This window comes from Nesoenas mayeri (assembly GCF_963082525.1).
Source record: "Nesoenas mayeri genome assembly, chromosome: 23".
In the NCBI taxonomy this organism is placed as follows: Eukaryota; Metazoa; Chordata; class Aves; order Columbiformes; family Columbidae; genus Nesoenas; species Nesoenas mayeri.
The window spans coordinates 6,940,125-6,949,588 of NC_137574.1; the positions used below are offsets into that span (position 1 = coordinate 6,940,125).

Here is a 9,464-nt window from a genome sequence, read left to right on the forward strand (position 1 = left end):
ACTTTCTCAAGTCCTTATTTTCAATTTGTTTCTCTTGGGGAATTTGAGAGGAGAAACGGAAAAGGAGCTCTCATACTTGAACAAGTCATGGAGACCACTCAGCTGTAACTTCGTCAGTAGGTCTGATAGGAGCCTCCTGATGAGCCTTCATCCACTCCTCTGCCCATGGACAGATGCCTTTGCTTGACCCAGCAGGATCACCCACCTGTTTTTGTTTTCAACAGGAAGATGCTCCCAGGCGGTGCCCTGCAAACAGGCAGGTGTCTGTAGGGCCAGGGTGAGGGCACAGAGTTTGGGATGGGGTCTGTGAGCACTGACAGGGAAAAGACATGGGACAGGGAATCACCTCCCAGGAGGAAAATCTCCTGGCAGCAGGGACATGAACTGGGAAGGAGGAGACAAACCAGAGCTCTTGTGGGAGGGAGGATGTAGAAATCTCTGACTGACCCCCTGCAGTGCAGATCCCTCCTCTGAGCAGCCCCCTCGCCTGCTCTCCCACCCAGTAAAGCCTCTGTCCTCAGGGCCGGGGGCTCCAAGGCATGAAGCAGCTCCTGTGCAGCCAGAGCTCCAGTTCCTCTGCAGAGCACAGGGGCTGAGAGCAGCTGCCCGGCACTGTTGGTGTCTGGGAGGTGGCTGCACAGCTGGGGAAGGGTGACGCTGTCTGAGGGCCCGGCTGCCCCTGCCCTGGCCTCTCTCACACCCACCCTCACCAGATTTTTCCTTCTTGCTCCCCTGCTCTGGGTCACTGCTGTTGGGATCTTGTTCTTGCTGTCAGGCTCTCTGGGGATGGCAGTTTCAGCTGCAAAGTCACAGCCCGATCTTGTGGGTCCTTTCCTGCAGCTGTGTCCATGGGCACACGTGTCCCAGCTTTGCTCTGACCTGTGGGGTGTGGGCAATGAGGTCTGTGGGGCTGGACAACAAACTGAGACTCCCTGAATCAAATGCTATCAGGACACTCTGCTATCTCCTTGAGGTTTCCTTCCAAGCTGTGAGTTTCCCTCCAGGATACAAAACTGTCCTACAACATCTTCGTATTATCTCAATACCCAGTGGAGAACCACAGAGATCCTAAAGAAAGAAAATATTGCGGGGTTTGTGAAATGAGCGATGTGTGTCCTGGGCTAATTTTGGGGTGCTGAGACCTTAGAAAACAGTGAGATGTGTAGTGGTCTGAGGTGGATCCCTCTGCTCTCAGCAGTGTCTGGTGGCTCTTCAGGGTAACATGGGAGTGTGATCACCCTCCATCTCAGAAAGGTGCCAGCCCAGGGCAGCTGGAGCAAGAAAAAGGGACAGACCAGCTCCCCTCACTCTGCACTAAGCCACAGGCAGCCTCTTGCCTTGCAGGACTCGCTCTGTTCTCCCTGAGTGCAGCAGAAATGCTGATGGTTTCTGACATCCAAGAACATTCCCCAGGGTGAGAGGGGAGAAGGAGCTGTAAAAAACCCCAAACCTCTCAAAACTCCTTCTGCCACCTCATTTCCTTGTCCCTGGGAGTGCAGATGCTGACAGGTATTTCTGCACCAGGAGCAGCTTCATGTGACAAAGCTGAACCCCAGGACTGTCCCCTGCCCTCGTTCCCATGACCCCACTGATGCAGAGCAGGGCTGACTCCTCAGCAGCCAGCGGGCACAGGCCCTGCTCCTCATGCACCTCCAGCCAGCACCACCCAGGGCTCAGACACGGAGCTGAGGGAAGGTCTGGAAAAGGACAAGGGGGTGTGGAGCAGGGGGAGGGTGTATGAGAAATGGCTTAGACTTTGCTCAGAGAAATCTCCCCAAAACTCTCACTGTCTTTTTCTTCTGTGATAGCCCCCATAGCCAAAATCAGCAAATGTCCAACAGCAGCTCCATCACCTAGTTCCTCCTCCTGGCATTCACAGACACACGGGAGCTGCAGCTCTTGCACTTCTGGCTCTTCCTGGGCATCTACCTGGCTGCCCTCTTGGGCAACGGCCTCATCATAATCACCATAGCCTGTGACCAGCACCTGCACACCCCCATGTACTTCTTCCTGCTCAACCTCTCCGTCATTGACCTGGGCTCCATCTCAACCACTGTCCCCAAGTCCATGGCCAATTTCCTCTGGAACACCAGGGCCATCTCCTACACAGGATGTGCTGCCCAAGTGTTTCTGTTTGTCTTTTTAGCTTCAGCAGAGTATTGGCTCCTCACCATCATGGCCTATGACCGCTACGTTGCCATCTGCAAACCCCTGCACTACGGGACCCTCCTGGGCAGCAGAGCTTGTGTCCACATGGCAGCAGCTGCCTGGGCCACTGGGTTCCTCTATTCTCTGCTGCACACGGCCAATACATTTTCACTACCACTCTGCAAGGGCAATGCTGTGGACCAGTTCTTCTGTGAAATCCCCCAGATCCTCAAGCTCTCCTGCTCAGACACCTACCTCAGGGAAGTCTGGCTTCTTGTGATTTCTTTCTCAGTTGCATTCGGCTGTTTTGTTTTCATTTTTTTCTCCTATGTGCAGATATTCAAGGCCGTGCTGAGGATCCCCTCTGAGCAGGGACGGCACAAAGCCTTTTCCATGTGTCTCCCTCACCTGGCCGTGGTCTCCCTGTTTGTCAGCACTATCATATTTTCCCACCTGAAGCCCCCCTCCATCTCCTCCCCATCCCTGGATCTGGTGGTGTCTGTTCTGTACTCAGTGGTGCCTCCAGCAGTGAACCCCCTCATCTACAGTATGAGGAACAATGAGTTCAAGGATTCAGTGTGGCAACTAATGAATGGCTGTTTTATGAAGCAATAAACTGCCCATAATCTTCTGCATAGCATATATAATGTAAATAATTTTCTCACTGAGTGGTTGTGCCCATGTCCACTGGACACCCTAGAGAACCTGCTGCAGGTCAGTCGTCACGGACCGGCCTCTCACAACCATCATTTCCAGCACTGGCTTCTCACTTCAGCTTGAAGAGGTTCTTTGTCCCTCCCTGGCAGCACAACTAATGAGTAGGTCAGATGTCCATGTTTGCATTGTATAGACAAGATGTAAACAAATGCACAAAGTGCTTCTGAGGTGATGAACCTGAGTGAGCAGAAACACCATCAGCTATTCCCTGGGGTTCCATGAAGGTCAGTGGGACAGTGTCTTGATGCGATTTCATGTTGAGAGTAACATCCTTTGGAGGACCACCTGAATGTAGCACTGGGATGTGCTTCCTGGAACTGAAGATCCCGTGTCCATTCTTTATGCCATGAAGCATCTCATGTAAGTGCAGAGAAGGGTGACAAATGGCAGGGCTGAGGTGCCTCCCAGCCCCCTGGAGTGGCAGCAGGAGGTCAGAGAGACACAGTGACTCCTGCATCTGTGTGTACAAGGGAAACACTGTCTCTCAACATCCATGGGTGCATAAGGAGTCCATGGTGAGGTTACTTCTCTCTGGTCAGGCTAAAGACCACAAGAAGTCTGATGGGTTGGGGTCCCTGCCTGCAGAGCAGTTTCTGAGATAGTCGAGCTTTCCATGGTAGTGGGAAGACGCCGGAGAGGGGGAAAAAATAATTGAAAAGGACAACTTGGGAGGTGCATTCTGGATATCAGGAGGAAGAAACGTCAGTGGAAGGGCAGTGCTGCAGTGCAGGAGGTCACCCAGAGGCAGTCGGGATCAGCCCATGGCTTTATGTTTCAACAAACAGCCAGTGAGGGTGCAGTGAATGAGGAACGGACTCTCGGGAAGGTGCAATGAGAGACATTTATTACAAACTCAGGCGTGCATTTATACTTGCTATGATTCTTGCTCAAGCATTTGCTGATTTGCCAAGTGAGTCATTACATAAGCGATATATTTCATGTTCCCACCAAAGTTACTGCCATAAACACAGGTTTTGTCTGTCATATGCTATCCCTCTGTCCTTGATATATCAATCCTGTATCAGTCCCTCTGGCCTTGATGTCTCACATAGCATACGGTACTTGCTTCTTGTATTTTTCCACTAGCGCTTGTTCTCACACTGTCGACTCTCACAGTTTCTCACAGGTCCAATCTTAGCACACTGCCACATCTCCCCTTCTTGTTTAATAGGTGCGTAGCCATAGCAGTATGTAATTGCATAGCTATTACCTGATAAACCTTTTTTCAATCATTTGTTGTAACTAGATGACTCTTTAAGACGGTTTAAAAACCCAGTTGGAGATTCCTTACAATCCTGTTTAATCTCAAAAAGTTTTGGCATATTTATAGCTGTAGGTATAGTGTGTCTAATCCTGTATAAAATCCGCTGTCAATAACAATTCAGCCTGTCACTAGATTTAAGAACGTTATGATCCCACCCTGGATCGACCAAGGGACAATTTTGATCTAATGTTCCCTGTATATTCCCTGCCAATATCTGCCCTATACAACCGTGTTTCAACCTCTTTCCCTGATTATCCTGTTCAAGGGTCAAAACAAATGGATCTGAAGGGGATAAATATAATGCCTATGTATCCTTATTTATTGTGTAATATGCATTATGCAAGAGGCAATATATGATTTAAAATACACTTCTTATGATGTATTACATATAAGGCATTACTATACTACACATCACAAAGTATACCCACCTAGATCTGTGCAGCATATTCATATTATTTACAGTGGCCTCCATTGATTACAAAGTTCAATCAGATTCTCCTCGGTTGCTGTTCCCCAGGGAGTCAAACAATCTCTTTCCAATGTCACAAAATACAACCCGGGGCGGGGAGGGGATTCCTTCCGAATCCCTCCTGTCGATTATCCACTACCTATTCACAATCACAATAACAGACAATTGCTATACCGTAAGTATTGGACTGGAAAATCACCGAAGACACAACTAACAACAGCAACAAATCACTAAAGACGCAAACAACGATAGAATTACTAATGCATGAACAACAAAGTCACTAAAGGTACCTTTATCAAATTACTATTTTCTTGTTTTTCTCTTTTATTTAGTGTTTCCTCATTTTTCTCTAATTTCCTTACTTTTCTTTTTTCTTTTTATTTTTTTTCTTTTCTTTTCCCCTTTTTTAAAGTTACCCAAGTTACCAAAGCTTCCAAAATGCAAAGGCCCAATGCGCTGGTATCCCCCCGAAAGGCAGACAAGTTCCACATGTGTCACTTGGGTCACCAAAGTATCAATAACCAAAATGCAAAGACTCAATGCACTGGCAATAAAACCACGACAGACACTCACTCACTCCCTTCCCTGAAGAGGGAAAGGAGAAACTTGGATTGAGATAAACAGCGTTTAATAAAATAACAAAATACTAATACACTGCTAGTAAGTATCTATATAATACAGAGATAAAAGCTACGCAATGCAGTTCCTCACAAACTCTGTCTGCACACAGCCAGTCCCAGGAAGCAGCACCCTGGTCCCAACAGCCGATCCCAAAGAGAGAACAAACGCAGAAAAGCGCAGAGGCCTCTCCAAAATGGCAAAAGGCCAAATCAAACGTCCCGAACTGAACTCCCCTGGCTCCCATAAAAAAACTAAGGAAGAACTCACAAGAGAAATAAAAGTGCCCAAAGGCAGAGAGAGAGAGGCCAGAAGATCCCAACTCTCCTAAAGATGAAGCGTGAGGCTAATGGGATGGAACACTCTCATTGGTCAGCCTGGATGTCAGTCAAGCTCTGCCCCGTCCCTCCCCCCTTCCTCGCTGCCTCACACCTGTGGGCAGAGCACTCAGAGTGTCCTTGGCTCTCAGACCAGAGCAATTGCCAACACCAACTGTGCTGGGCTGTTCTCTCTTGTTCTCAAACTAGATCCAAATAATGACCGTGCTAGCTATGAAAAAGTAAGGTTTCTAACTGCATGAGGAAAATTAACTCCTTTTCAGTCAAACCAGCACAGACCAGCTCTCCCATGCCAGACCAACAAAGCTAGAGAAGTAGTAAAGAAATTATTGAAGGGAAACAGTCTCAGCACAGCAGCTCTGCCAGGGAGCACCAGCCTTGTCCTTTCCAGAGCTGTTCTCCTTCCACTTCCCCGCTCTCCTGTGAGCCCTTGTGTTGGTGTAAGATCTGAGCACTCCTGACCCTTGGTTACAGTCCCGCTGCGTGTCAGTCCTGTGACCACAGGCAGGAACAGGCAATGGGCACTTCTGTGACAGAGCTGCCTCCAGAACAGCATCTCCATCAGCAAGGGGATCTCCTTAGCACAGTGCTCGAAGGCTTAGGTCTTCTTCCAGAGTTGCTCTCAAGAATAGGTGTAAGGAATAGACTCTCAAAAGGCTTTGCTTTCTGTGTTTTCTGTGGGCTCGGTGGGATGAGATCAGGGTCCCAGTTTGGCTTTCAAGGGACTTAGAGCTGGTGGCTCAGGTTTGGGTTGTTGGTGGCCAGCACCCAGGCAGGTGGTGGATAAGGCAGAGCAGCTCTGAGCACCCTCCACGGCCACCTCAGAGCTCGTGTGGGAGGCGGTCACAGTGACAGTGACCAACATCAGCTGGGTCTGTCTGTCAACCTGACCAGTATGTCCCTGCGGAGCCACCACAGCCTGGGCATCACAGCTCACTCACTGCACAGAGCAAAAGCCCCAGCTCGGGGGCTGTGGGGAGTGCGGGAACAGGGTGCAGGAACATCTGGCCAGGCCCGTGCAGATGTGCTCTCCTTGGGGAAAGGCTCTGTGGGGAGATGGGATGTCCCAGGAGAGGAGCAGGGCACCGTGTGCGTGCAGACACGGAAAGAGAAACCCTTTTCTGCCATGGGTGCCAGTTTGGCGCAGGCTGCCCTGTGCATGGGGCAGCAGGAGCAGCCTGAAGAGCCCCGGGTCCAGGACTCGGTGCTGTCCTGGGGAGCGGGGCTGGCACAGGGTGCTGAAGGCTGCCGGGCATCCGGACATCCTGAGCGTGGCGGCCAGAGAGACACTGTCACTGACCTGTTTCTTCCATCTCACTCTACAGGGCCTGCCCAGACTGGGCTTTCCTGCTGGGCTGGAGGGAGAGCAGGATGTGGGGAGAGCTGGCGAGAAGCTGGGCTGGAAAGTGCCCCAGACAGGAAACCACCCGTGAAAAGATATAGCGTGTGAGTGTGCATGGTGGGGGCACACAGCAATGTTCTCTCACAGCCAGGCCTCCTGGGAGAGACATGAAAGACCAGCAGAGCAGGGTCTGGTCTGTGCCCAAGCTCCTGGATATCATGGGGCACCTACCCCAGGACAATTGTCACAAACAAGGACCATCTGGTCCTCTCACCAGTGCCACTGTTTTCTACAGCACTCTCATGCTTGACTGCATGATGGCAGAAGGAAAGAAATGAAGTTGTCATTTCTACTGGCCCTAAAACAGGCTCTTCACATGTGAATTTGTTGCTGCAGGTTTACATAAAGATAAGGACATGTAGCTGGCCTAATCACTGGCAGCAGTTGAGAGCTTCCTGCAGACTTCTCTGTTGTAACCCAGTCTATCCTGCAACCTGCAGAACTGTGTGCTCAGCACAACACAGACTGAAGGCCAAGCTGTACAGGGGCACAGCCCTGGGTCTACTCTAGTTTACTGTTATGTGGACCTCTAACTCTCCATGTACAATGGTGTTCTGGTCAGGATCACTAAACCTCCTGAGGAAGGTTAGGAAGAGGATGAGTTGTCCCTTAGACAGCTGGAGGAAGCTTCACAATTTTAGGCCCTGGTAGTCATTGAGGACTTTGAATACCATGGACCTCTGCTAGAAGTCTTTGGTGGGAATGGTCTCCTGGCTATGTTTTTCACAAGAAGACAAAGCAGGACTACTGGACAATGTGGAGGGGCTAGAAAACCCTGTGGGAAGTAAGCGAGACAAATTGTAGCAGCGCTGAGTAGAGAAGAAGGATGACCTCCCTCAACCATCTAGCAGTGCTGAGTCAAGGGGGATAACAACTCTCTTGTCTGGTTGGCCACACTCCTACTAATGCAGCCCATTGTGTACCTTTACTTCGAAAGTGAAAAGCCAGGAGAGGACGAGGCTTTGGGAAAAGATGAAAACAGCCTTCCCATAGCTTCTTGGATACCAGCAAGATATCCTCCCTGGCCTGAGTTTGGCTTCCTTTGTATTCTCATTCAATCTTTCTCAGCTTTTGACCAAGGGCATTCATCCCTTGATCACCTATTCAATTAAACTAGTACCTCCTTCTATCATCTGGAGTGCCTTGTAATGACTGATACTCTAATCTTACAGGGGCACCACAAACCTGATCGGCCATCTATAAGGACTCATTAAGAGCTGGCAAAGCAGAGCTTCACTCCAGGAGAACCTTGAAAAACTCTGGGATTGGGCAATAAAGACCTCATGAAATTTTAGAAGGAGAAGTTGCTGGTTCTTTACTGGGGGCAGAATAACCCCACACATGAGGGCAGGCTGGGACCTGAACAGCTCAGGAGTGACTCTGAGCAGAAGGGGCTGGGCATGGCGAGGGATGCCATACGAGCCAGTGGTGCATGCTCACCATGAGTAAGGCCAAGGGCATGTGGGGCTGTGTTAGGCGGAGTGTGGCCAAAAAACAACAGAATTATTGTTCCCTTTGAATCAGTGCTGTGGTGGCCACATCTGGGCTAGTGTGTCTGGGTGTGGGATTCCCTGTTCTGGAGGAATGGAGAGGAACTAGAGAAACTTCAGAGATCTGCCAGGATGTGCTTTGGGGCCTTTGAGAGAGGCTGAGAGACCTGGGTTTCTGGAGCCTGGTGAAGTGCAGGCTCAGGGCACTGTAGCAGTAGCCTGCAACTGCTTGAAGGGTGGTTTCAGAGATAATGGAGCTTTTCTTGGTAGTAGAAAGTGAAGGAAACCTCCACAAAGTGCAACTTGGAAGGTTCAGATTGGAGGTTCAGAAAAAGACATCTCAGTCCAAGGGCAGTGCTGTGGTACAAGAGGTCACGCAGAGGGAGTCTGGATCAGCCCATGGCTTTGGGCTTCAAGGAAAGAGCAGTGAGGGTGGAGAGACATCCGTGAAAGTAGGAAATGCTGGGATGAGAGCTAGGTAGGAAAGCAAGGTGGATGTCAACAGCCTGAAGGCACAAAGGTGCCTGAAGGGGACAGTATCAGCAAACATGAAGTAGACATGGCCAAGGGCTCTGGTGAGGCTGAAAGGCCAGACAGGACCAAGGTCTTTGTCCCCCTGGCTATGGCAGTTGTATCTGTCTCTGAGACCTACCAGGATAAACTCTGTTTTGAGGCCCTGGACTTTGATTCTCGTTGCCCCTTTTTGGGGAAGCCAGGAGGGGTTGTACAGTTTCCTACACTTGGCCTTGCTCAAACTCACACCCCACTGCTCCAGGAAGAGCCCTGAGCCACGCATGAGGGATCTGCCTTCCCAGGGCCTGAGGTCAGGGTTTGGCCTTTAGGCTGGTAAAACAGACCAAGGATTTTCTCCATAGCAGACCAACCTGTACAGTGCCTTTTCCTACCTGCAATCACAACCTTCAATTATCTTCTCTAACGAGTCCATGGAGAGGCTTTGTCAATAATGACCCTCAGTGGGGTCAATCAATGTTTCAAGGTACTTTGAGTTGTGCTTCTG

At 50.0% G+C, this 9,464-nt stretch overlaps 1 pseudogene across 1 annotated transcript; it reads left to right on the forward strand.

The window, feature by feature from the left end:
- Positions 1–1,830: 1,830 nt before the first annotated feature.
- LOC308048922 (olfactory receptor 14A16-like) lies at positions 1,831–2,774 on the forward strand (annotated as a pseudogene). The gene has a single exon. The product of its transcript is annotated as an olfactory receptor 14A16-like (transcript).
- The last annotated feature ends 6,690 nt before the right edge of the window (positions 2,775–9,464 follow it).